Here is a 22,376-nt window from a genome sequence, read left to right as displayed (position 1 = left end):
CCAATATTTTAATTCTCAGTTTACTGATCTTAATGAATATCCAGTACAAACTGCTTTGAATTTATTGAATCATTTTAAGTGTTGAGTTCTAACATTAATTATTATTTAATTGTCATTTCAATTCTCACACCATCATGAGATTCACATTTTAGTTGAATCCATTATTTCTTAGTGCCAGTATCATAATGAAATATTAACATTCTTTTCAGGTTAACACCCCTGAAACAACCAAAGTTTTCTCACCCAACACTCACAGTAACTATCTCATTCTCTTTCATTTGAATTTTCATATTATTAGAAGCATTATTAATTAGCCTTATCAATTAAGAGATGGCTAATTATTTTTCACTTCAATATTTCAGTTTTTTCCGATACACTGCACAATTACATTGCAATAAGGATTTTCTTATCAGCCTTAAATTTGGTTTCAGCCATTTTAAAACTAATTATTGCTAATGTGTAACTGGTAATCATTGTTTAAATGCAATATATCCAGCTGTCGATGTGGAACAATGGCTCAATACATCAACTGACAAGCAATATTGCACTCTACGATCTCGTAATCTTAGCAAATTAATTTTCAGTGTGGAAGCTTAGTTGGATTGAATTGGCTGTGAGCAAAAATACATTCTGAGGAAGGGTCACTGGACCCAAAGTATTAACACTGAATGCTTCCCACAGATTCTGCCAGACCTGCTGAGTTGGTTTCCAGCAATTACTGATTTTGTTTCTGAGTTCCAGCATCCACAGTTTTTTGCGTTCTTGTACTGATTGTATTTCACTTCGATGCTAACATTTCTATATTTCTGATTATTACAAAAGAGCTAACTATTTTTCACACTAAACATTATTTACATTTCACGTGTTTCTTGTGTACACAATCCAGAATTAACAAATGTTTGATCTATTCTTTTACAATAAATCTTGAATTCTTAGAAATCACAATTTTGTGAAACTGAGAGAAGTTGTCTTTCGCTGAGTAGTCACGTTGAATGGCGAATGCTTTGTTTCCAATTCATGTGCATTACAAAGCAGGTCAATGTTAATTTATGTATATGAATAACTGCTTCAAACATATTGAATTATTTGATTATCATGAGACTTATATTTATTTAAGATCATTGTCGCTTCGTTCTATCATTATTAGAAATTACTAATTCTTTTTATCCATTACACACTGGAACTGCCTAATACAATCCTAGTCCAATTATCACAATAAATATCTGAGCAGATTTCCCTGAGACTAACCACAGTAAGTATGTGATTATAGTCCTGCCCATCCTGCATGGGAACATTATGGAGGGCTCTGATAATGTCTGTACTAATAGACCAGGAGGCAGGCGTTCAATTCCTACCTTAAACAGAGATGTGTCAAAGCAACTCAGAGTTGATTAGAAAATATCTAAGTGTCAATTGAATTACTTTTCAATCCAACATTTTCTCAACTTGTATCTGTTGTTGACTATAATGATCACAATATCTGGAATTTATTTGCTTCAGGTCACTGATTAAAGTATGAATGTTATTAAGGTGAGGGGGAAAGTTTTAAAAGGGATCTGAGGGGCAACTCTTTTCAAACGCGTGTTTGGCATATGGAGATGAGATGAGAGAGGAAAGTCAGCGGCTAGTACAATTACAACATCTAAAAGACTTTCGGACAGTTACATGGATAGAAAACATCCAGAGGGATATGGGACAAACACAGGAAAATGGGACTAGTTTAGTTTCGGAAACCTGGCCGGAATGTCAAGTTGGGCTGAATGGCCTGTTTCCGTGCTGGATCAGTCTAACTTTCTACAATTCAAACTTGACTGTGATGGGTAAAGGAAAGCAAAAACAGTTGTTAATTCTATTTTGTGTCCATAAAAACGTGACATGAATTTTAAATAATTGCGTCACATGAAATATTTCACTCTAATTGTGATTAGAAATACAATGAAGTGAAATATAATTGAATTATTTAATTCAACTGTGTTTCCATGGTTAAAATAAAAATTGATATTCACTATGATTGAAAGTTTGTACACTGCAATATATTCACATCAGTTCATGTACTGAGCTATTATTGCACATTTATACCCGTTACTGAACTGAACAATAATTACATATTAGCAACACATAGATTTTTGAAAACATATCAGTGCACTTCAAAGAAGGAGATATTTAATGTTGCTATGTGACTGTGCAATGTGTAGACATGAACATCAATCATTGCAGTGAAAAGTCATTACAGTTCTCTGAACTTATAAGGCTGAGATTACTGTGATTATTCAAATGAGAAAAAGTCAGTTTTCAAAACATGTTGGATGCAAAACCATTAGTTTCATTGTGGGATACTTGACCTGAAAACAATAGTATTGTTACAATGGATTAAATGAAACAATGGATTAAATTAAAATATGGATCTGACTATACATGTTAGAATGACAAACAAATTATTCTGTAATTATTATAAGGATAATGAATTCATAATAAATGTTGTATCTGAACAAATAAGTTGACTCAACGATTTAAAAGCACTTTGCTCTGATATTGATTAGACATCATTAAGATCGGTAAACTGAAGACTAAATTATAACAGCTGGATTGATGGATTGAGGACAATAAATGAGCCATTCGGTAATGATTGAAAAGAAATGACTTTTGCTCAAAATGCAGACAATACAGAAGTAATGTATTTCATTCAATTAGTTTACATGTAGAAACATATGTTTTTAATTTATTTAATTTTATCCTGATCGATGTTCAAACATTTGTGTCTGAATTAGGAAGAAAATGAGGCAATAATGAAAGTGACTATCAGAGTGACCACAAGATATAGTCCATGATATTTGATAGAAAAAGGAATTTGCATAATTTTGTAATTATTGAACGTTGATAACCAATTAACTCCTCAGGTACTGAAGCAGTTCAACCCCAAGAACAACAAGATCTGGACAATATCCAGGTTTGGGCTGACAAGGGGCAAGTAACATACATCCCACACAAATGCAGGCTGTGACCATCACGGATAAGAAATGACCTAACCACCATCACTTGACATTCAATGCTGTTACCATCACTGAACACCCACTATCAACATTATCCTGGGGATAATCATTGATCAGAAACTGAATTGGTCTCACTACACAAACACAGTGGCTACAAGAGTAATTCAACTCCTGGCTCCTGAAAGCCTGCCCAACAGCTACCAGGCACAAGTCAGGAGTGTGATGGAATACTCCCCACTTGCCTGGATTAGTGCATCCCTAACAACACTCAAGGATCCCATGGCCACTTCCATCTCGAAGGACAAAGGCAGCAGCTAGATGGAAATACAACTACCTTCAAGTTCCCCTCCAAGGTACTAACCCACCCTGACTTGGGAATATGTTGCCATTCCTTCACTGTCGGTGGGTGAATGTCCTGGAAATCCCCACGCCAATGGCATCGTGGGTCAACCCACAGCAGGTAGACTGCAGCGGTTCAAGAAGACAGCTCAGCACCAATTTCTCAAGGGTAACTAGGGACGGGCAATAAATGCTGGGCCTAGCCAGTGACAACCAAATCACATCAAATAAATATTAAACTAATGTCTGTTAGATCAAAACAGCTCCAACACTGTCCTAGCTGCAATCTCTGCCTCTTCTTATTGTCAATGATAAAAGGTTACCTTGCTCAACTTTCTCATCAGTACAGTATTCCCCCAGCCCTCTCTTATACCAACCAGCAGCATTTCCATCACCAGCAGCAACTCCGCTTCAAATATTTTGTCAGTAACTTTTCATTAACTGGTTACTTCAATTACAATGCAATCTCTACAAACAGACCAAGTACCTTTTCGGCAACAACAAATTTTTGAACAACTTTTCTTGATCTGTCTCTGCCATTCTTTTTGGTTATATGAGGTAGGGAGGGATTGGATCACCACAGTGATGTAAGATATATGTAACACAGTGAGACAGGAAAGCTAGTATGGCTACGTTGACTCTTAGAGCCCACACAGTGGAACAACACATTCACTGCATAATAAACACAACACAACATTTCAACCCGGCATGACAGTAATAAAATGTGGATCTGTTGGACAGGCTGGATTTGTTTCAGGCGGAGTTTGGGAGAGTGAGAGGTGACATGACTGAAGTCTCTAAGATCCTGAATGGTTTGTTAAGTAGGATGTTGAAAGGATGTTTCCTCTTGTGGGTCATACATGAACTCGAGAGAACTGCTTTAAAATTAGATTCACCCCTTCAGGACAGAGATGAGGAGATTTATTTCCTCTCAGAGGGCTGTGCAACTTTGGAACTCTCTGCCCCAGAAGGTGAGCTCAATGAATATTTTTAAGACACAGGTTGATAGATTCTTGTTGGGGGAAGATGGAATATAAATCACTAACAGATCAGGCCTGGCCTTATTGAATGATGGAGTGGACTTGAGAGGCCAAATGGTCACCTTCTGCTTCTTTTTCACATGACACAGGACTAAGAGCTTTGTTGAAAATTCATTCCCTGGATGTAGGTGCCACTGGCTATGGGCAGCATTTATTACCCAGAGGGCAGGTAAGAGTCAACCACATTGCTGTGGGTCAGGGGTCACATGTAGACTAGATCAGGTAAGGATAGCAGCTTCATTCCCTAAAGGACATCAGTGACCGAGACGGTTTTTCGTGACAATCGAGAATAATTTCATTAATAGACTCATAATTCTAGAAGATTATTGAATTCAGACTGCTGAAACTGACTGACCACGTGGCTGTCAGTGACTCCAACACAAGTGAATGGAAACATTGCTCAGAGTCTGGTTCTGGAACATTCAACACAACCAGGAAATGGAAAGTGAATAATTAGCTGAAAACAAGGCCACTGCTCTGTTAGAGACAAAATCATTCAATGTTCAGTTACTGAACATTATTGACTCACAGAATATTCTAACCTGCAGAATCACAGTAAAAGGGAAAAGTAAACAACATTCTTGGCAAAGACATAATGAACCAACTGCTTGTATAAAAACAGCTCAGCACAAAGGGGCTGAAAACTCCACAAACTAACAAATCAGATTTGTAGATAGAGATTGGAATTCTTTTGAAAAAACCCTTTCCTGCTGTTGGTGTGTGCAAGAAACCATTCTCAAAATGATCTGCCACTTATTTCCTTTGAAGAGAATCTGTTTCCCCTCACAAAAGGAGGTGTGTTGCTCACTTACAGACTGACTTACAGACAAAGGAAACCTGATCAGGAACTCGCAGGTTAATTAAGCTATTAGTGACAGTCCACTGCACACAACAAGAGCTCAGACCACAACAGATTCTAGTGAAACCAACAATGCAATGAAAAAGGTGAATTGGTCTTTATAATCATGCAGCCTCTCTCAATCAAATAATCCCAGTCAACTTCTCAACATTTTAAAACTATTAATATCAATGAATATATATATTTATTTCCATTCCTAATTTCCTACAAAAAATGTATCTGATTATTCTCTTCAAAATATATTTTAAATGGTGTATTCCAAATCACAATTCATTTTCAATTATTCTTAGTGCAAAACAACTTGCAAACTAAAAGAGTTTTCATGTCAATAATGACACTGGAAACTTTGTTATGTAGTTTAACCATATTTCCAAATATTGTTTTGGTTCATTATTCCAGTGAAGCTAAAATTAAAGTCTATTTATTTTCTCTGATATCCTTCGTTACTTTATTCCCTAATAACAATGCCCATGGTGTAATGGGTGACAAGCATTAAAATAAAATTGAATTTTTATTGCAAGAACTTGTACAAATAATCACATATTATTCAGTTCATTCGTTGTCATTAACTATCAGTTATCTTCATTGTATGATCACCTTAAATTCACTTAAATAATCACAGTCGAATTTTCACCTCTATAGATATGTAAAGTGAATGTCAAATTATTAATATTTCAAGTAAAACCAAATTCACATTTTGCTCTGTTTTATTCCAGGAATGACAGGATGTGTTGAATTATTATGGGAAACAGGAACAAGTGAAGGTGGTGACCCTCAGACGTGAGGCCTTAAAGCCAAAGGGCCAGGTGGTAGTTCCAGTGGGGGAGGTACCTAGTGCCCCGCTCTCCTCAGAAGGCAGTGAGGATGGTGACACTGACTGGAACGGGTTTGATGACAAAGCACCCACGTATGGACAGAGGGACGGCAATGGGTGGGATGACCCACCGCCCTATAAGGCCCAGAAGGCCGTGTCTATGGCACCACTGGGCATCAAGCTCAACTTAGACAGACAGCAGGGAGCAACAAAGGGAACTGATGGAAACCAAACCTGAACCGTTCACCCGCTGAATGACAGATGTTGGTGAATGAACACCCAGCCTGATAGAGAAATGGTAACAATGGGCCTTATTGGGACAATATGGATGAATTAGTAGAGGTACACAGTCTCACCGAAGATGATGTACGGACCCTCCCTCGGCCCAAGATGCCCTGAAGTGTACAACAGAAACTGTACCTGCAATGAGAGGATGGGGTGTGAGCCGGTCCCCCCCAAGAGTACAGCTGATCAGTGGCCTTTACAGATATTACAGGGACACACTGGGGCGGGGACAGGCTGAATGGGCTAAAATAACCTTGGTGACTCAGGGGCCCAAGGGTAATATCGAGGATCATACAGAGAGGAAGCCTGAGGTGTGGAAGGACCACAGGGGATTACCAAACCATAACATGTGATGATGAAATTGGTTTGATGCATTTAAAAGATGACATGGGACCCCATTTAACTGTAATTATAAAATATGGGACTCTCTGTGAGAGATAATTCTAACCACATTCTGAATTGGGCCATGAGAGCTGAGGCAAACACAGAAACACAGGGGAATAGCTGCAGTACAGGGAGGGTAATCAGACCCACAATGTTACAAGGGAAGCAGGAAAGAGCACATAGACAATGAACGTAGGCACAGAGTGGGAGATAGGTGTTCATATTGTGAGTGGCTTGTGTTCATGTAGGTATATGCATAGTCCATGAATATTCATTGACGTGCTGTTAAGGGGCCAACACTTGCATGATTCTAACACCGGAGCATCTTTGTCAGTTACCGATAAGGATTTACCCCTCACCCCCTCAATTACTAAAATGAGAGCAGTCGGAGAGGGAACCTGGGAAGCTGGATGAAGCAAACTGCCCCAATGTAGACCGGGAGTATGACAAAACATATTCAGATATGGAGGTGTGAAACTCAAGAAGGGACCATTCTGGGAGTTGCTCCTATTGATTCTAAAATGGCAACTATTGACGTCAACACCCGAATTTAAACATGGGGATGCTCCGGCCAGGACTGGGACAGAAAGAAAAGGAGAGGCAACCTCTCCGGAGTAGCTACATTGCAGGGAGACTGGGACAGTCAGAGAATCTGGTGGGTTATAGCTCGGACCCTCTCAGCAGTGTGCGTAACTCAAACAGGAAAGTGGGATGTTGTCTATCGACTCTGTAGAGATCGAGGGCCCTCTCACTCCCCACACAAACGGGATCTCATCAAAGCTGGGGCTGAAGAGGCAGTAATTGTGACAGTGACAGATTGACAGAAGCTGGAAATAGTCTGGGTCCATACCTGTGGACATTGAATGGCAGAAGAGAGTGGTGTTTACTGACCGAGGAGAACAGTCCACCAGGATACTATTACCTCAGGGATCCTGCAATATTCCAGTATATCCCACCGATGTGTGTTTGATGGATTTCGTCACACTGATCGAACCACAACACCACATCACCTCAAGCGGTGAGGAAGAACATATCCAGATATTAGACAGAGTATTGGATCAGGTTAGCCAGGCCAGGCTGAAAATTAACGCACAGAGAGTGTAACTGGGAAGGTAGGGAGAGACGGAACTGGGAGATCATATTGGGGAGATCAAATCAGGAAGGGAGAGGGAACAGTCCCAGCGGGAACAAAAACTATGATTATAAAATTATCTACCCACACACCGTAAATGGATCAGGCAAACTTTAGGATTGTCTAATTATTGTGGGAATTTTGTGGGGAATTCTCCAGAAATAGAGAACCATCACGAGCCCTGGCAGAAGCCCGGACATTAACCAGGGGTGAGGGAGGCAAAATGCACACAGTCAGCATGCCTTTGGTATAGTTCATGACTGGGCTCGGTGAAGTTATATCACCCTGTCTGGGGACCACATTGAACATGAAGAACAGGTCAGAGAGTTAGTGGAAGCAGCTAACTTTCCCAGTGAAGCAGCAATAATTAAGATTAGAGCTCACAGGAAAGTAGAAACCCCACACCAACGGGGTAATTGGTGAGCATGGGTGAGCATACTTACTGAAACAGTGCAGACATTTGAGGAGGATGCAGTGGCAGTAGCTACAGAAGCGAGAAAGGAAAGTTTAAAGACATTTCCAGAAACAGTCCCATAGCAGGAGAAACAGGAATGGGAAAAGGGTGGGGCAGTAATAGGACATAGGATGATCCAGCAGTGCCACTGTATAAGACAAACATGATTAAAAACATATCATGGGCTGGCCCAAATTGAGCAGGATAAAATGCAATATCAGATGATCAACTACAGGAGTGTTCTGGAACAAGAAGGTTTTGTCGAAGGGGTGTAGTCTGTACACAGTGTGAGCCAGGGAAGAGAATCAGGATAAAATGGAGGCAGCAGCAGGGACCCAGGGGCTCATGGGAACAATTACAGATGGATTTTACACACACCCCCATCCCAATCCCAGGGAAGGAAATCCTGCTGGGTCTTAATAAACAGGTTTACTCAGTGGGTGGAAACATGCCCCTGCAGATTCTGACCAAGCGACACATGCTCCAGGAAACGAAGTTAAGCCGCTCTGTGGCCAGTTTGGTACTGAGCAGAAATCCCATCTCACATACCACCCCCAGAGCTCAAGGACAGTAGAAGGAATGAAGCAGACACTGAAAGCTAGTCTGACTAAGGCCCTGACAGAGACAGGCCGGGATGGGTGAGGGTACTCCCCACCATCCTAATGAAACGGATGTCAACCCCAAAGGGAACTGAGCAGTCCCCCTTTGAATTCGTGACCGGATGGACTATGCAGCTGCCAGAGGGTACGGTAATGGGAGGGCAGGAGATGTACAATGGCAAGGATAGGGTGAAACAATTTGTGAAAGAACTGACAAAGCAACTGCATGAGCTGAGAGGGGAAGTTGCAGACAGACAGAGAATCAGAGACTGGGAAAGGGAGTTCATAAACATCCGAGCTGACATCCCGAACCCAGGAGATCGGGTCGGGGGGGAAATATTAGTGGAACATATGAAAGAAACACATCCAAATGCTGGACATGGCTGGGGGAGCCACAGAATTCCAGAGAGGGAACTCTTCCATCCTGCATTAGTAAGGAGCTCTGAATAAACATTGGTCGTGGTGCTCAGCACAGAACTCAAGGCTCCTCTTTGATATTTCTCCCAGTAACAGTTGTGCAGGGGTATGTTGGTGGCTGGAGGTCTGTGACCAGTGCCTCTGTTCCACAAGGGTCAGAGCTGGGACATCTGTTGTTTGTAATAAATATAAATGATTAGCCTGAAAATGTAAACAATTTAATTAGCAAGTTTGTAGATGGCACAAAGTGAAGAAGTTGTGAATCGTGAAGAATGTTATCAAAGGAAACATCAAGGACAAGATCAGTTGGAAGATTATGCGGAGAAATTGCAGATAGATTTTAATTCAGACAAGTGTGATGTGATGCGTTTTGGGCAGCTCATTGTAAGAGGAATGTATACACTAAAAGGAAGTGCCCTGAGCAGCATTGATATACAGAGGGATCTTCAGGTGCAAGTTCACAGTTTCCTGAATGTGGTGAAGGAGGTGGATGGCAGGCTTGCCTTCTTCTGTCAGGGGACTGAATATAAAACTGTCATTAGGCCACCTTTGGTGGATTGTGTGCTGTGTTGGGCACCGCATTATAAGGAGGATGTGGAGGCTTTGGAGAGGGTGGAAATGGGTTTACCAGGATGTTGCCTGGATTGGGAGAGGTTGGAAAATCTCGGAATGTTGTCTTTGGAAAGTCAGTGGCTGTGGAGTGATCCGAGAGGCACAGAGTGAATAATCTGAATCGTTTTCCAAGTGGAAAGTACCAATTCACAGGCCATAGATTTAAGGGGAGAGGGGGCAGGTTTAAAGGAAATGAAAACCGAAAGAACAGCAGATAGTGTAAACCAGAAAGAAAAACAGAAGTTTCTGAAAAAGCTCAGCAGTTCTCGCAGCATCTGTGAAGAGAAATTAGTTAACATTTCTGAGGAAGGGGTACTGGACCCGAAACATTAACTGATTTTTCTTCACAGATGTTGCATGACCTGCTGAGCATTTTCAACAACATCTGTGCAAGTTTAAAGGGAGTTGTGTCAGACAAGTTTCTTATGTAGGAGGTGGTCAGTGACTAGAATGTACTTGCCTGAGAGATGGTAAAAGCAGAAACAATCACAATGTTTAAGAGGCATTTGGACAGACAGATAAGCAGGCATGGGTTGGCAGGGATATGGATCATATACAGGCAGATGGAATCAGTTTGGAATGGCATCATGATCCACACAGACATGGTGGGCCGATTATTCCGGTGCTGTACTGTTCTGTTTTCCAGGGGGGAGAATGTGTGGAGGGAGAGATAATATTTTGAGTGTAATATGTCTCTTCTTTAGAACACACAGTAAGTTGATGCATTTTGAGAGAAGCAATGTCGAAAGGGAATATATATTTGAATGGCACAGACAGAGAGCAGGACAGCAGGAATGTGGGACAATGTGTACAAATCCTTAAAGGAGAGAGAACATAAAGTGTTTTGAGTAAACATATAGGATGCTGGGCTTCATTAACAGAGGGAATGATAACATTCTCATGGAAAAGATGCTGATCATTGACAAAGTTCTAGTTAGGTCACAGTCAATCATTGCATCCAATTGTGGTCAACAGATTCCTGGTCAGGATGAGGAAGTTAAAATACCACAGAGGGGCCTGTTCCATACTTTGCTTCTCTTTCAGGATGCATTGGCGACTCAAGGGTTAAACATTCTCCTGCCAAAGGTCTTCCTGCCGTATTGTAAGAATACAAGGCCTGTCCTCTTCCAATACAGACAGAACACCTCAGTAGGGATGAGGCAGACCGTATCTTCGAAATAGAACCTCTTGGAGCCACACATGTGGATTCCACCATAACCCCAGATAGAGCAATTTGCCCTTTCCAGACAAGACTGAGAGCCCTGGACACAGCCCTGTTAAACTGCCTCCTGCTCCCATTGTCTTACCTCCCCTCCATATGAGCAATAGGTAAGTGAATCCCCCATTTAATGAAAGAAGAACCCTTCTGTCTTCATCTCTTCCCATCAACACATAATCATGGACAATACGATAATCAGTCTCTGTAATCCATCACATATTATCACAGGACATCGCCATTCATCAAGCTTTGTAAATTCATAATTACCAGCTTTAAACTATGTAATGACAATCGCCCATGTGACTGATATGCCTTTGTCTAATTCTTATTAAATATACTGTCTCTGTGGGTAAGGCAGAGATTCGTGAACATGAGTCTGTACAAGGAGAGAGTCGGCTACTTTAGAGATGCTTTGAAACTCTTGCCAGCTGTCCAATAATAAAGCTACTGCTGTTGTACAGAAAACTTGTGTCGTCTAGATTTGTGGAACAAAACAGACATTAACAAGGAAGGATATGAGTGATCTTCAGGGTGTGGAGTACAGACTTACTGGAGTGGTTCACTGATGAAGAAAATGCAGTCACTGGATTGATTTGAAGAGATTGCTACTTTCTTTGAAATAAACAAGTTAAATATATTTTTGATAGAGCTGTATAAGATTATAACAGACCTAGGTATAGCAGACAAAAATATCTGTATTTGATAGGTGATAGTACAAGAATTAAGACCAGATGTAAGGTTTTGAGACAGTGGGAGATGAGCAAGTGTTTCTGCTGACTGTATTGGCTGGAAATATGCAGAACCTCTTGCCCAGTTTGGTGGTGCAAGTAGAGAAGATCAATGATTGATAAAAACAATTAGATCAGTTCTGAGGGAAATAAACTTGCAGAGTTTGGGGTACGTAGGGGGAATGAGAATATGGGATTCTGCTACAGAGAGCCAGCTTGGATTTGATGGGCCTCTTTTTGTGCTGTAATGCATTTTATTTGGACTTGCTTAACTTGCTCTGGTCACCGATTAAGTTGTCATTGAGGTAAATCTGCTCAGTGTTCCTACTCAGACCAATACAGGCTGTCCCTCCACAGCAAGAGATAATGTTTACTGCTTTCTACAGGGTTCTTGGGGGTGGGGGGGGCTAACGGTGTGTGGAACAGTCTGCTCGCTTATCTGAAATGGTAAAACATCATTATAGCCACACGAGGGATCGACTCTGGAAACGTGGGGAATGACAGAAGGGAATTCTTTACCCATCCCACCTGGAAACTGGCCAAACCAGTCAGACTGGGGAGCTGTTCACCTGCTCTGTGTGTGTGTGTGTGGGGGGGGGGGGGGGGGGGGAAGAGGGATTAACTCAGGCATCCATCCTGCTGAGACACCAGTCAATTTACTGCTAGCCACAGTTGAAGGATTTTTTTCTCTCTTATTCACACCAAGTAATGAACAATGGTTTTGGCAGCTCATAAAGTTGTGCACATTGAGATCTTAGCTTTGGAAATGTTAACATTGTTGAATATGTACAGATGCGTAGTGTTAGGTAAGTGGTAGATGTAGGGGTATGGGTGGGTTGCGCTTCGGCGGGGCGGTGTGGACTTGTTGGGCCGAGGGGCCTGTTTCCACACTGTAAGTAATCTAATCTAATCTAATCTAATCTAATTCACACTGGGTAGAGACTTTTATGTTCCTTTATTCATTCACAGGATGAGGGTGTCGCTGGCCCGGCAGCATTTACTGCCCATCCCTAATTGCCCAGGGGGCAGGTAAGAGTCGACCACATTGTTGTGGGTCTGAGGTCACAATGTAGGCCAGACCAGGGAAGGATGGCAGCTTCCTTCCTGAAAGGGCATTAGTGATCCAGATGGGTTTTTCTGACAATCGATTAATGGTCATCATTAGATTCTTAAATTCCAGAGTTTTTTTAATTGAATTCAAATCCCCCCCATCTGCTGCAGCAGGCTTTGAACCCAGGTCTCCAGAACACTATCTGGGGTTTTAGATTAACTATCCTCACGACAATACCGCTAGACCAATACCTCCCCACATCGCTGTCCATCCGCACAGAGTGAACAGGGATTTTCTGGTTCATCAGAACTGGGTAATCACACATACGTTTGCTCAATGATTGCAGGAGTTGGATGTTAATTGGCTATTGACATCCATCTCTGAACCATGTATTCTGGGGTTTGTTTCTGATGATGATTGGAAGCACCATCAGTCTTGTTATCTTTTGGGGATAAAAACAGTTTCAATTAGCTTTCTGTTAAATGCATGGCAATCAATTCTTTCTCACAACTCTCAGGCAGATTAGTTTCTTTTGAAGGGCTCTCCATCTCCCCAACGTCCTCCATCCTCACCCCCAACAGTACAATAATCTCAGAGTCTCTTTGTGACTATGAATGAGACAATCTGATCAGCTGCTTCTTTCCCGACTCCTGTGTCAAGTTGGATCTTAAACTCCCCTTACTGCAGTTGTGATCCTGCATCATTGTACAGTGTTGCTCGTATTTCATGTCTTGGCCTATCAGTGTTCATGAAACTGCATGTAGTATATGGGGCCAACAGTGTAAGAGTTTAGCTCATTCCTTCCACCAACAGCAGGAGAATTGTACTCCAACAAAACTTACAGAATCACGGCCCAGCATATTCCCCAATTTACCTCTTACCATCAAACCAGAGGATCAATCCTCATTCAACTGAGAGAATTCAGGAGGGCATGTCAGTGACAGCAGCATGAATACCTAAAAATGAGGTGTTAACCTGATGAAGTTCCCAAAGAGGGCTACTTGTGTGCCTACAGCATAAGCAGCAAGTGATAGACAGAGTGAAGCAATCCGGGAAACAACAGAACAGATCTAAGATCTGCAGTCCAGCCACATCCAGTTGTGAATGAAGTCAGAGCACAGCTGGAGTTCTGAGGACAGTTCTCTTCAAGATATTAACCAACAAGAATGTCAGACTGGATTAATTATCATAAAACTCAAGTCCGTTTGATATTCATATATTTACAATCAATTCACCAAATGTAGCTGAAGGTAAAGATAATCTTCAAGTGATTGTAACAGTGGAGACATCTGAATACTTGATCAGCAACTTAAAGCCTGTTGTATTTAGATAATAATAATTTTAAAGAGATTTTTAAAAAGTAAGGTAACTTGGGTGTAACGGAAGAAGTTGATTGGTAGGTAGCTGATAATCTTGTTTTCATCTGAAGTTAATTTAGAATTAGTTAACAAATAAACACATGGTAGGGAATCCCAGCCCCATGGAGTGCACATCCAGTTCTATGTGGGAAATCCAAGACACTTCTTGTCTGAGTGACAACCACAGGAACACGGAGGTGACATGGGAAATGTCAGGAACACTCGTTTGACTGCGGTTAAAGTACTGCACACACTTCTTATCCCCACATTCCAGGGTTAATGTGATCACACCAGAGAGGGTACAGAGGAGATTGATCAGAATGTTTCTACAATTGGAAAATTTCTGCCCTGAGGAAAGGTTGGATAGGCTGGGGATGATTTCCGACGAGGATGAGCTGAGATTTAATTGAAGTGATAAAATGCTGAGGAATCCAGATTGAGTGGATAGGAAGGAGCTATTCATTAACTGAGAGGTCAGAAACTGGAGGATTGAGATTGAAACTAATTCCCAGAAAGTAAGGGAGGGGAGAATTCATTTCACTCGGAGATGGTGGGGAGCAGGAACTCATTGATGGGGTGGCAGAGGCAGTAACCAGCATTACATTAGAATAAAAGGACATGGACGCTGGAACATGCAGGGCTGTGGACTAAAGTCTGCAGAATGGGATCATCGTGATTGATTTGACATTTCTCCAGAATATTAAACTCAAGTCCAATTTCAGAATTTATGATCGCCCCCCGACCTGAATTCCAAATGTCAGAATAAATTTATCAGAAAGTTACAGCACAGATCGAGGCCACTTGGCCTATCCTGCATGTGTTGGCTGTGATAGAATGACCCAGGCTTTACAACGTTCTGTTCTCACCAACGAGAGCAACAATTTCAGACTGCGTACTCTGCCCTCAATGTTGTTATAATCTGCTTTTTCAATATATATCGTTCACAGGTGCATACCTTGTTTCCTGGTTTCTTTCCCAGCCCTAACTCCATTCCCCATGGTCTTGAGGGACTACCATTTCTGCTGTTTAATCTCTCCTGCCTTCCCCCGTGTGACAGACTGTCTTTTTGTCCTTGTCTCACCCCACCTTGCTCACAACTTATTACATTTCTGATGGTTCCCAGACCTCTGTGACTTCACTGCACCCCCTGGGTCAGGGGCACGAGTTTTGAATTCTCTTCCTCATGAGATAATCGGAAATCTTTCTGGCTGCAGTTTCCCCCAGATTTTATTTTGAAAAAAAAGAGGATTTGCGTCAGAGTCAAGTATTTGTGAGCCTTCATCCACAATCCTGAGCACTTAGACATAATATGTGACTCTCCCACAGATGTGCCAGTTTGATGGATTGGCCGTGCTAACATGGCCTGTAGTGTGTAGGTTAGGTGGGTTAGCCATGCTAAATGTGGGGTGATGGAGGTAGGGTGGGACAGCAAGTCATTGCAGACTTGATGGACCGAATAGTCTCTTTGTGCGCCTAAGGGATTCTGTAATTCTAACTAGTTAGGAAAATGTGACAACAATCACAAGTCCAGGTTCATTCAACTCAGGTACACATGCTGCCTTTTGTGTTTCTGTGTGTGCCCATAGTGTTAGGCAAGGGGTAAATGTAGGGGTATGGGTGGGTTGCGCTTCGGTGGTCAGTGTGGACTTGTCCACAGTCTCCATAATTGTGCAGACTCAGTGGATCAGCCATGGGAAATGCAGTGTTACAAGGATAAGAGTGCTCCAGGCGGGATGCTCTTTGGATGGTTGTTGGGGTTTGATGGGCCAATGCTCTCCTGCCACACAGTTGGGATGCTATTCAATGATTGAGGATAAAGCAGGGTGTCCTTGGAGAGGAGCATGTGGTATGTATCAATGCTCTCAATGCCTTTAGATAGAGGTGGGCATCGCAGGGGATACAGTGCTTTATATCCACTGCTGCCCCCTCACCCCTAACTCTACTTTGATTTGGTCCCTTCCCAATCTGTCATTTGTAATGGTTTGCTTTACCCGTAATGGGCTTTGTTTGTAAATATTCAATTGGTTACACGGGTGGTTTACTGCTGGTGATTATATATTAACAAAACCTAAAATGGCGAAATGATGAACGTGGGAAGGTTGCTCAGCTTGTGTGATAACATGTCTGGGTAGGAGAAATGGGGGGGAAAAGAACACTTCACACCTCACAGAACAAGAACTGAAAAGCAGTTAAATCAAACCAAAGGTTCAGACAGGGAGGGAATATTTCCCTGGAGTTTTGAGTAACTGGAAAGTGATGGTGTCCGGGAATAGACAGGATTTTGTCTATTTGAAATTTTAAAAAACTGTTAGTTTCATTTCTTTTAGTTTTATTTATTGTGGAATAAATAGCTACAATATTTTAAAACCAAATTCACAAACCTTGTTAAATGTTAAACAGCTGTAACCCTCCAAATTCACAAACCTTGTTAAAGACAAATGTTAAATAAAATCCATCAAGCCATTTACGGGCGGCACAGTGGCAAGCACTGCTGCCTCACAGCGCCAGAGATCCGGGTTCAATTCCCGCCGCAGGCGACTAACTGTGTGGAGTTTGCACGTTCTCCCAGTGTCTGCGTGGGTTTCCTCCGGGTGCTCTGGTTTCCTCTCACAGTCCAAAGATGTGCAGGTCAGGTGAATTGGCCATGCTAAATTGCCCGTAGTGTTAGGTAAGGGGTAAATGTAGGGGTACGGGTGGGGTGTGCTTCGGTGGGGCGGTGTGGACTTGTTGGGCCAAAGGGCCTGTTTCCACACTGAGTAATCTAACCTAACCCCTCACTGAAAACTGTTGTGGAAGTGCAATCTCCTGGAGAATCCCTGCCCACTTCTTCCTACCCGGGCACCGTGATTATATACATACCTGGGAGATAGCAGCAGGAGGCCATTCGGCTGTTCAATCCTGCTCCACCATTCAAGGGAAAACAGCTGACCATCCAGCTCAGTCTCCTGTTCCTGCTGTGTTCCAATCCCCTTTCATGGCTTTACCTCAAAAGAACTATATCTAAGTCCTCCTTTGGTTTCACTGCCTTTTGTTCCAGTGGCGTTGTTGTGTTACTGCAGGGGTAATGTGATGGTGCTGCCTCCTGGAGGATGCACTCAGCATCCCTCATCATCCTGCAGTAACATCAAATGGGTTTCAGCAACTAGAGATAGAAACCGTTTCCAGGATATGGGCATCACTGGCTCAGCCAGCATTTATTCCCCATCTCTCGTTACCCTCGAGAAGATGGCAGTGAGCTGTTGTCTTGTACCATTTGACGCAGATAGACCGACAATGCCGTGAGGAGAGTGTTGCAGGATTTTGGCCGAATGATTCTCCATCTTTGGTTCTTCAAATTCTGGTTAACTTTATCACAATCGGCAAATGATGTTGAGAGTTTAGTCTGCAAATCTTCACCATCTAGCACCCTGTATAAAGGAATATGTACAGATTAGAAATTCAGAACAGACAATTCTAGTTTCTCTGGAATATCTTTTTCCCCTTTCTTCCCCCAAAGCTGTAACCCTCCAGCCCACTTACACTCTCCCACCATTCTGACTCTGCTACTCCCTAATGTACACCCTCCCCATTCTCATCGAGTTGTTGATAAACAGGTCTATGCCACCACTTCCCGTCCCTGGTTAGAGTCTGCACCCTTTCTGGGTTCACTTCCTTTCCCTTCAGTTGCTGCATGTCATAATGTAACAGCAGAATGAAACAGACGGAAACAGAAAGGGAGGTGGCAGATCCTGGACAGAAGAGGAACCTTCAGGCTGGGAGAATGGATCAGATTCTTCCTTGTTTCTCATTGGTCGATTCCAGTGTTATGACAAGTTGGGAATGTAACTTGGTCCCATGTGGGTGTGGTGATACTTTGACCCTCTAACAGATCAATACTACAAGCAAATACGTTCCTCCTCCAGACAATCACAGTGTGAAATACTTTCCACGAGTTACCCCAAAGCACATGCTCCAAAACCCACCCACATTCTGTACTTGTGCAGTGCCAGGTTTCCCCACAGACGTATGGTCCCTGCCTCGGAATTTGGGAGTTGCAGTCCTCATGCAGCCACTGGAGCCCTGACTCTGGAATGTGAATGAAAAGTGTGGGGTGGAGGATGTTCTGTATCAGATCCCCATTCAGACACACGGGACATGTGGGCTGTCACTGGGATTTCCTGAGACATCTGCTTAGACAACCTGATTTCCGACGTAAGGAACATAGATTCAGCCAATTGGGGGATAGGGGGGTTAATAAGTGGCAACAGGTTTTAAGCAGAGGTGGCTCAGTGGCGATCACTGCTGCCTCACAGCGTCAGGAAACTTAGGCGAGTGTGTGGAGTTTACACATTCTCCCCATGTTTGAATGGTTTCGTGCAGTTCTCCAGTTTCCTCACACAGTCCAAAGATGTGCAGGTTAGATGGACTGCTCATGCTAATTTGTTGATAGCGTCCATGCACGTGCTGGTGAGACAATTAGCCATGGGAAATGTAATGTTACAGGGAATGGGTGGGTCTGAATGGGATGTTCATTGTAGGGTTGGTGTGGACTCGATGGATGAATACCCTGTTTCTGCACTATAGGGACTCTATTCTATTCTCATCAAGAAGAATGTACCTATCTCAATGTGTTGTGAATCTGTGGAATTTCCTATTCAAAATGCGGTGGATGCCAGGACAATGAGCCAATTTAATGAAGAGATACAGATTAGATTAGATTAGATTACTTACAGTATGGAAACAGGCCCTTCGGCCCAACAAGTCCACACCGACCCGCCGAAGCGCAACCCACCCATTCCCCTACATTTACCCCTTTTACCTAACACTACGGGCAATTTAGCATGGCCAATTTACCTGACCTGCACATCTTTGGACTGTGGGAGGAAACCGGAGGACACCCACGCAGACACGGGGAGAATGTGCAAACTCCACACAGTCAGTAGCCTGAGTCGGGAATTGAACCCGGGTCTCTGGCTTTGTGAGGCAGCAGTGCTAACCACTGCTGTTGAATTTGCAATGAGATGAAGGGTGAGAGAGAGCAGGCGGGAAAATCCAGCTGAGACCAAGGTGAGCTCAATCATCACCGTATTAAATGGTGGAGCTGGTTCGAAGGGTTGCATTGCCTCTCCTGTGCCCAGTGCTTATCTTCTTACGGTAATAACTGAAAAACTGAATCCAAAAATTACCACCTTCACCAAAGGAGATTTTCGGAAAATGACAGATAGTCAGGTGGATTAGCGTTCCAAACTTAGACAGCGAGGAAGCGTGTAGAAGATAATGATTTTGCAATTTTAAACTGAGGGGAGACAGTGATTTATGGTTTTAGACTGTGTAGTACATTCACACCGTCCAGAATATTCTGTTGTGAATATCTATCCTGTACTTTATTACAAAGCCAAGTTCTCTGACAATGAAAACCAAAACACCCAGGAAACATGGTCTCACCTCGTAATCTGATCAAAGAATTCTGAGAAGTCTGGTTGAATTTAGAACAGATGGAAAGCTGGAAGATTAGATCCAATCCCAAGATCCTATGCTTAAACAAAAGGAGACTACAATAGGATGAGGCAGGAGTTGGCTAATGTAGACTGGAAACAAAGACTTTATGGTGGGAAAGTTGACGGACAGTGTGGGAATATCAAAGAAATTTTTCGAAGTGCTCAGCAAAAGTATATATCAGTGAAAAGGAAGGACTGTAGGAAAAGGAATAATCTGCCGTGGGTGGCTCAAGAAATAAGGGAGTCTATCAAACTGAAATAGAAAACATACAAATTGGCAAAGACCAAGGAGAAACAAGGAGATTAGAAAAACTTTAAAGATCAACAGAAAGCGAGATGGGATTGGGGGAGAAAAGTGATGAGTAGCTATCCCCAGGGACAGAATAACAGTTTACACTGCTAGAGGGGAACCTATTGTGTGGGGAACTTATGGCCTCTGTAATTGTTGAAGCGCTTAACTGTTACCATAGAGATAATCCCGATCAAGTTCAAAATCATAGCACACCCCAAAAGCTTGTACTTCCAAATAAACCTGTTGTACTATAACCTGGTGATGTGTGGTTTTTAACTTTGTCCACCCCACCCCAACTCTGGCTCCTCCACATCAGAATCCCGATAGACAGCCCCACTGAAACTGAAGGGCCTGTCAGGTACTTGAGGGAGCCACAGGGGCGTGGGGGAGGGGTGTGTGGTTTAACCACAAAGTGCTGAACTGATCTAGACTTTCTAACTGCCGTCACCATGGAGATAATACTGAGAGACAGTCTCTATTCAAAGTCCCAAACCACTAAGGTATAAGAATGGGAGCGGCACATCAGACAGGCGGGGAGTTACCTGATGCTGCCTGGAGGTGTTCTGCATGTACACTATCCATGTAACTACCACATCTCATCAATAAAGACTCAAAGAAGACCTCTCAGAGTTCTGTGCCCAGTTATTCCTGTCCAGCAGGGTTCAGGAATATGAGCACACAGCAGTCAGTCTTCATAGTGGAGGATACGAAGAACATGCCAGTAATTGATAAGGAAACTAAGGAAGGTGAGGACCAGGTAATAACCATTATCGTGAAAGAGTTAGAGCTGGGCAAGTTAATGGAGCTAAAGGTAGACAAGTCTCATTGCCCTGATGGAATACATCCCAGGATACCAACAGAGTTAGTGGGAGAAATAGCAAATGCACTTAGGAGTTGTAGAATCCGACAGCAGAGACAGGCCATTTGGCCCAAACTGGCCCATGCCAATCAGAATGTCCATCCACGCTAACCCCATTTCCCTGCACTTGGCCCATTTGCTTCTGACCCTTTCCTATCCATGTATTTGTCCAAATGTCTTTTACCTGTTGAGTGTTCCTGGCAGCTCATTCCATATACATACCACCCTCTGTGTAAAACAGTTGCCCCTCAGCTTCCCTTTTATTCTTTCTCCTCTAACCTTAAACTGATGCCCTTCAATCCTGGAGTTCCTGGGAAAAAGACTGAGTGCATTCACCTTATCCATGCCTCTCATGGTCTTATACCCTTCTAGAAAAGAACCCCCTCAGTTTCCTCTGCTCTAAACATAAAATCCTCACTTGTCCAACCTCTCCCTATAACTCAGACCCCTGAGCCCTGGCAACATCCTTGTAAATTGTTCTGCACTTTTTACAGTTTAATAACTGAAACATTCATCATATTTCCAGTGTTTCCCCACGGCGCTGGAACCGACGGGACAATGCCAATGGATTACAATCCATGATCGGGAATGAACTCCTTTACAACAATCCCATTTTCATAGTGTTTCCCATGGTGCAGGTATCCTTGTGTCTTTCTGGTTGTATGGTTAATTAAAGACTTGTCCTTCTACAAAGCAAAGTTGTGGCTTAATTGTTCCTGGGAAATGTGCCATAATTTTTCAGAATTTCAAAAACAAATGAAATCTCTCTTCACACTCACCACGCTGACATGGACTTGGCTGTGTCTCAGTACTTTTGCAGTCACATTGACATTTGAAATATTCGCCCACGGAGAGAATGTACACCTTTCCTTCCAGATGAAAAGGCCAATGATATTCAGATCGGCATGAATCAAGTAACTATCAGATCTGAACATGAAGTTCAATTTGAATTTCTCATCCGCAAATCCACCCTTTCAGTACCATACAACAGAGCACACAAGTTACCACTGTTAATACAGGATGGAAATTCATAAGACAATTGTTGTATTAAACTGTAGTTTCCTTGTTGACCCAAAGCTTTAAACCTCAGTCTCACAATTTCTCTCTTCTGTGAACTGAAATCCAAACCAATCCCCCCACTCCTTTCCTCCACACCCAGTTCTCACACACTCTCTCTTCGAATTCAGTTTCCTAGCTCCTGATGAGAACCATCCAGCATACACTGCTTCCTGCACACTCTGGCCAAGACCCATCTGACTAAAATGAGCCAAATTAGAATTCTAATTGCAGGCCCATCCTTGTCCCTTTCCATAACAACCCTGAATCTTCACAAAAGAGTTCTGATAACTTTCTGCAAAACGCTGCACCACTGATAGTCTGATTACATGTCAGGGTAGCAAGAGAAGGGCCATTCCCCTGGGTCCTGCTCCCAGAGGGATGAAGCTGCTAATGATAGATTAATCCCTC

The 22,376-nt window shown here is 42.6% G+C and overlaps 1 long non-coding RNA gene across 2 annotated transcripts in view; it reads right to left on the bottom strand.

The window, feature by feature from the left end:
• Positions 1-16,691: 16,691 nt before the first annotated feature.
• LOC140471913 (uncharacterized) overlaps positions 16,692-22,376 on the bottom strand; it is a 29,566-nt gene continuing 23,881 nt past the window's right edge. For both annotated transcript variants that reach the window (XR_011957266.1, XR_011957265.1), the window contains one exon: positions 16,692-17,688. This is a non-coding gene — a long non-coding RNA (uncharacterized lncRNA). The remainder of the gene's footprint in view (positions 17,689-22,376) is intronic.

Source organism: Chiloscyllium punctatum, unplaced genomic scaffold (genome assembly GCF_047496795.1).
Source record: "Chiloscyllium punctatum isolate Juve2018m unplaced genomic scaffold, sChiPun1.3 scaffold_199, whole genome shotgun sequence".
Taxonomy (NCBI): domain Eukaryota; kingdom Metazoa; phylum Chordata; class Chondrichthyes; order Orectolobiformes; family Hemiscylliidae; genus Chiloscyllium; species Chiloscyllium punctatum.
Note: the sequence above shows the minus strand (reverse complement) of the source record. Positions and strands in the feature narration are given on the sequence as shown.